This window comes from Moschus berezovskii, chromosome 11 (genome assembly GCF_049115385.1).
Source record: "Moschus berezovskii isolate FMDL1 chromosome 11, NW_MosBer_1.0, whole genome shotgun sequence".
NCBI lineage: Eukaryota > Metazoa > Chordata > Mammalia > Artiodactyla > Moschidae > Moschus > Moschus berezovskii.
The window spans coordinates 51091176-51097918 of record NC_142470.1 but is presented as its reverse complement, the minus strand read 5'-3'; the positions used below and the strand labels follow the sequence as shown (position 1 = coordinate 51097918).

Here is a 6743-nt window from a genome sequence, read left to right as displayed (position 1 = left end):
GTACTCCGGGAGTTGGTGAGGGACAGGGAGGCCTGGCGTGCTGTGATTCATGGGGTCACGGAGAGTCGGACACGACTGAGCGACTGAACTGAACTGAACTGAAATAGCTTATAAGAGGGCAGTTTTCCCAGTTCCCTCTGGCCAACCATGTTGTTTTGTCTTGTTTTGTGCCCATATCTTGCCTTACTCAGGGCCCTCTCTCATATGCACTCACCTCTTTTAGCCAAAATGAATTCCAGCATGAGGTTCTCTGTGACGTTGGCAGACATGATATGGGCTAGTGCCTCCTCCTTTTTTTGACCCCTGGGGAAGCTTTAGGCAAATGGGTAGTTAGGGAGGTCTCCTTGACCTAAAGAAAAAAAAAAAATGTGGGCTCCTCCTGCCCAGCTCCCACACGCCTCAGGTTCCCTAGGCCACCATGTGCTCTTTCTCCAACAGCTGCCAGGAAGCCCAGTGCACCCTTCCGTGTCCTGCCCCGTCTGTCCCCTCAGGTTGCCACCTACTGTCACCATTCCATGACCACCCAGCAAATAGTCCTCCAGGGTCCGGGACCCTGGGGCTTCCACTTCCTGGGAGGCAAGGACTTTGAACAGTCTCTCGCCATTTCCTGGGTCAATCCCAGAAGCAAGGCTGCTGTAGGTAGTTTATGTGTTTGAGATGTAATCACAGCCATCGATGGGGAAAATACCAGCAATATGACACACTTGGAAGCTCAGAACAAAACCAAGGGCTGCACAGACAACATGACTCTCACAGCAGTCAGATCTGAACGGAAAATCTGGTCTCCTCTGGTGACAGAGGAAAGGAAACGTCACCCAAACAAGATCAATTTAGCCTCTGAGCCCCAAAAAGCCCTCCATATAGGAAGCACCCCAGCTGCAGTGCTGGGCCCTTTACCACCTCACCTGCCTCCAGCTCTGCCCCTAGGGTCATCACAAACCAGTACAACAATCCAGCTGGCCCCTACTCCTCTGAAAACATCTCCAGCTTCAACAATGCCTTGGAGTCAAATACAGCAGCCAGCGGGTAGGAGACAAATGGCAGAGCCTTAGACCATTCTCAGCTTCCAAGCAGACTCCTCATTGACAAAGAATCTGAAGTTTACAAGAGGCCCCAGGAGAAACAGGAGTTAAATGAGCCTCTGAAACAGTCCACTTCATTCCTGGTTTTGCAGGAAATTCTGGAGTCTGAGCGGAAAGTGGATCCCAACAAGTCCTCGGGATTCAGAAGTGTTGAAGCTCTGGTCACCAAAGTGGCTGCATCCATTGGAAATGCCCAGAAGCTGCCCATGTGTGACAGATGTGGCACCCACGTTGTTGGCGTGTTCATGAAGCTGCAGGACCGTCACCGCCACCCTGAGTGTTACCTGTGCACTGACTATGGCACCAACCGGAAAGAGAAGGGCCATTTCTTCACGGAGGATCAGATCTACTGTGAAAAGCATGCCCGGAAGCGGGTCACTCCACTCGAGGGCTACGACGTGGTCACGGTGTTCCCCAAGTGAGCCAGCAGTTCTTTCCCAATGCTGCTCTCCAAGCAGCCCCTGCTGTATTTTGCCCTCTAAAAACTCTGGCCTTTCTCTTCTTCCAAGTTTGCACTTAATTTGGTTGTATTGCTACTCATTCAACACCACGTTCCCTTTTGCTAATGGCTCATGCTTGCTGTGCGATGCCCGCTTTTATAATTAAGGGAAGACGGCCTTGTTCGGTGTCCCTTTGCCACCATCACTGTGTCTTTTCTTTCCCTCCATTCACCTCTGCTGCAAATGGACATCAGCCAAATTTGAACCAAACTGAATTTAAGATGTCTGACATTGATTCGTTTTTACTCGGTAAATTAATAGACTTCAGAAAAAGAAAAATGTCGTTGTCTTGTCTTGTCACTCAAGCAGAGTTCAGATCCTCTCTGTTCCAGCCTTAATCTTTTCCTTCAAGTGTGTCAACAGGAAACAAGCTCCAGCTGCTCTGCCTGGGGGCCCATTTACCTCCCCTCTCATTGTGACTCTGTATGTGAAAAACATACAGAGTCACAATGTAGACTAAATTACTTAAGCTCTAGAGAATTTTTTCATTTGAGTTTAGTTAGTGTGGGACGCACAGAGTCGGACACGACTGAAGCGACTTAGCAGCAGCAGTAGCAGTGTGAGTTGACTAAGCGCGGTGCTAGAGCAGCGAGCGACGGCTTCCGCTGGGCGATCGGCCATGAGGAGACACCCCACGTCCAAGGTCAGGAGTGGTGGCTACAATTTGCTGGAGTGACTGTGAGGAGATACCCCACATCCAATGTCAAAGGAGAAGCCTGAGCAAGATGGTAGGAGGGGCAAATTCGTGTTTAGAATCAAACCTCATTCCCACCAGGGGTGCTCAGAGGGCTCAAACAAACCTTGTGTGCAACAGAACCCAGGGTGCCCACAGAGACTGAGACAGAACTGTGTGTGAACATCTCCTATGGAGGTATGGTTCAGCAGTGGACTGCCACAGGGACAGGGGCTCTGGGTGCAGCAGACTTGGGTATGCCATAAGCCTTCTTTGAGGAGATCGCCATTAATCCCACCATAAAGCCACCAGAACTTACACAGAACTGGGAAATATGCTCTTGGAGGGCTTAATAGAATCTTGTGTGCACCAGGACACAGGAGAAAAGAGCAGTGACCCCACAAGAGACTGACCCAGACTTGCCAGGAGTGTCCAGGAGTCTCCAGCAGAGGCGTGAGTCAATGGTGGTCTGCTGCAGGGTTGGGGACACTGAGTGTAGCAGTGCATGCATGGGATCTTTTGAAGAAGGTCACCATTATCTTCATTACCTCCACCATGCTTCTGCTAAGTCACTTCAGTGTTGCCCGACTCTGAGCGACCCCATAGACGGCATCCCACCAGGCTCTGCTGTCCCTGGGATTCTCCAGGGAAGAACGCTGGAGTGGGTTGCCATTTCCTTCTCCAATGCATGAAAGTGAAAAGTGAAAATGAAGTTGCTCAGTTGTGTCTGACTCCTAGCGACCCCATGGACTGCAGCCTACCAGGCTCCTCCACCCATGGGATTTTCCAGGCAAGAGTACTGGAGTGGGTTGCCATTGTCTTCTTGCTGCTACTGTTAAGTCACTTCAGTCTTGTCCGACTCTGTGCGACGCCATAGACAGCAGCCCACCAGGTTCCCCCGTCCCTGGGATTCTCCACGCAAGAACACTGGAGTGGGTTGCCATTTCCTTCTCCAATGCATGAACGTGAAGAGTGAAAGTGAAGTCGCTCATTTGTGTCCAACTCTTAGCGACCCCATGGACTGCAGCCTACCAGGCTCCTCTGCCCATGGGATTTTCCAGGCAAGAGTACTGGAGTGGGCTGCCATTGCCTTCTTGGCCCCAGGTAAATGGCAGGGAGGGAACACAGCTTCACCCATCAACAGAACATTGGATTAAAGATTTACTGAGCATGGCCCCACTTATCAGAACAAGATCCAGTGTCCCCCTCAGACAGTCTCTCCCATCAGGAAGCTTTCATAAGCCTCTTATCCTTCTCCATCAGAGGGCAGACAGACTGAAAACCACAGTCAGGAAAACTAACCAATCTGATCACTTGGACCACAGCCTTGTCTTAACTCAATGAAACTATGAGCCATGCTGTGTAGGGCCACCCAAGATGGACGGATCATGGTGGAGAGTTCTGACAAAATGTGGTCCACTGAAGAAGGGAATGGCAAACCAATTCAGTATTCTTGTCTTGAGAACCCCATGAACAATATGAAAAGACAAAAAGATAGGACATTGAAAGATGAACTCCCCAGGTCAGTAGGTGCCCAATATGCTACTGGAGATCAGTGGAGAAATAACTCAGGAAAGAATGAAGAGATGGAGCCAAAGCAAAAACAACACCCAGCTGTGGATGTGACTGGTGATAGAAGCAAGGTCCAATACTGTAAAGAGCAATATTACATAGGAACCTGGCATGTTAGGTCCATGAATCAAGGCAAATTGGAAGTGGTCAAACAGGAGATTGCAAGAGTGAACATCGGCATTTTAGGAATCAGCAAACTAAAATGGACAGGAATGGGTGAGTTTAACTCAGATGACCATTATATCTACTACTGTGGGCAGGAATCCCTTAGAAGAAATGGGGTAGCCATCATAGTCAACAAAAGAGTCCGAAATGCAGTACTTGGATGCAATTTCAAAAAACAACATAATGTTCTGTGTTTGTTTCCAAGGCAAACCATTCAATATCACAGTAATCCAAGTTGTTGCCCTGACCAGTATTGTTGAAGAAGCTGAAGCTGAATGGTTCTATGAAGACCTACAAGACGTTTTAGAACTAACACCCAAAAAAGATGTCCTTTTCATTATAAGGGACTCGGAATGCAAAAGTAGGAAGTCAAGAAACACCTGGAGTAACAGGCAAATTTGGCCTTGAAATACAGAATGAAGCAGGGAAAAGGCTAATAGAGTTTTGCCAAGAGAACGCACTGGTCATAGAAAATACCCTCTTCCAACAACACAAGAGAAGACTCTACACATGGACATCACCAGATGGTCAATACTGAAATCAGATTGACTATATTCTTTGCAGCCAAAGATGGAGAAGCTCTATACAGTCAGCAAAAACAAGACCAGGTGTTGACTGCAGCTCAAATCATGAACTCCTTATTGCCAAATTCAGACTTAAATTGAAGAAAGTAGGGAAAACCACGAGACTGTTCAGATACGACCTAAATCTAATCCATTATGATTATACAGAGAAAGTGAGAAATAGATTTAAGGGACTAGATAGACAGAGTGCTTGAAGAACTATGGACAGAGGTTCATGACATTGTACAGGAGGCAGGGATCAAGACCATCTCCAAGAAAAAGAAATGCAAAAAAGCAAAATGATTGTCTAAGAAGGCCTTACAAATAGCTGTGAAAAGAAGAGAATCGAAAAGGAAAGGGACGCAACGCGAGAGACGCCGCCCCGGCGGCGCAGACACGACGCGAGAGACGCCGGCCCCGGCGGCGCAGACGCGACGCGAGAGACGCCGGCCCCGGCGCAACGAACCACGCAAAGAGGTGCGGCCGTGAGGAGCTACCCCACGCCTGAGGCCAGGGCCGGCGGCCGAGAGGAGCTACCCCACGTCCAACAGGCGGTGGCTGCGCGGGCGCAGGAGGGCCGAGAGGAGCTACTCCGCGTTCAAGGTCAGGAGGGGTGGCCTTGAGGAGATACCCCTCGTCCAAGGTAAGGTACAGCGGCTGCACTTTGCTGGAGCGGCTGTGAAGAGATTTTCCACGACCAAGGTAAGAGAAACCCAAATAAGACGGTAGGTATTGCTAGGGGGCACCAGAGGGCAGACAAACTGAAATCATAATCACAGGAAACTAGCTGATCTAATCACATGGACCACAGCCGAATGTGGTCCCCTGGAGAAGGGAATGGCAAACCACTTCAGTATACTTGCCTTGAGAACCCCATGAACAGTAACAAAGGGCAAAATGATAGGATACTGAATGAGAAATTCCCCAGGTCGGTAGGTGCCCAGTATGCTACTGGAGCTCAGTGGAGAAATAACTCTAGAAGGAATAAAGGGATGGAGCAAAAGCAAAACCAATACCCAGTTGTGGATGTGACCAATGATGGAAACAAGGTCCGGTGCTGTAAAGAGCAATATTGCATAGGAACCTGGAATGTTAGGTCCATGAATCAAGGCAAATTGGATGTGGTCAAACAGGAGATGGCAAGAGTGAACGTCGACATTCTAGGAATCAGTGAATTAAAATGGACTGGAATGGGTGAATTTAACTCGGATGACCATTATATCTACTACTGTGGGCAGGAATCCCTTAGAAGAAATGGAGTAGCCATCATGGTCAACAAAAGAGTCCGAAATGCAGTACTTGGATGCAATCTTAAAAATGACAGGATGATTTCTGTTCGTTTCCAAGGCAAACCATTCAATATTACAGTAATCCAGGCCTATGCCCCAACCAGTACTGCTGAAGAAGCCGAAGTTAATCGGTTCTATGAAGACCTACAAGACCTTTTAGAACTAACACCCAAAAAAGATGTCCTTTTCATTCTAGGGGACTGGAATGCAAAAGTAGGAAGTCAAGAAACACCTGGAGTAACTGGAAAATTTGGCCTTGGAGCACGGAATGAAGCAGGGCAAAGGCTAATAGAGTTTTGTCAAGAGAATGCACTGGTCATAGCAAACACCCTCTTCCAACAACACAAGAGAAGACTCTACACATGGACATCACCAGATGGTCAACACCGAAATCAGATTGATTATATTCTTTGCAACCAAAGATGGAGAAGCTGTATACAGTTAGCGAAAACAAGACCAGGAGCTGACTGTGGCTCAGATCATGAACTCCTTATTGCGAAGTTCAGACTTAAATTGAAGAAAGTAGGGAAAACCACTAGACCATTCAGATATGACCTCAATCAAATCCCTTATGATTATGCAGTGGAAGTGAGAAATAGATTTAAGGGACTAGATCTGATTGATAGAGTGCCTGATGAACTCTGGACGGAGGTTCGTGACATTGTACAGGAGACAGGGACCAAGACCATCCCCATGGAAAAGAAATGAAAAAGAGCGAAATGGCTGTCTGAGGAGGCCTTACAAATAGCTGTAAAAAGAAGAGAGGCGAAAAGCAAAGGAGAAAAGGAAAGATATAAGCATCTGAATGCAGAGTTCCAAAGAATAGCAAGGAGAGATAAGAAAGCCTTCCTCAGTGATCAATGCAAAGAAATAGAGGAAAACAACAGAATAGGAAAAAC

General features: G+C 47.9%; 1 pseudogene; it reads left to right on the top strand.

Annotated features, from left to right (window-relative positions):
• Window positions 1–515: 515 nt before the first annotated feature.
• LOC129539930 (PDZ and LIM domain protein 1 pseudogene) lies at window positions 516–1504 on the top strand (annotated as a pseudogene).
• Window positions 1505–6743: the final 5239 nt, after the last annotated feature.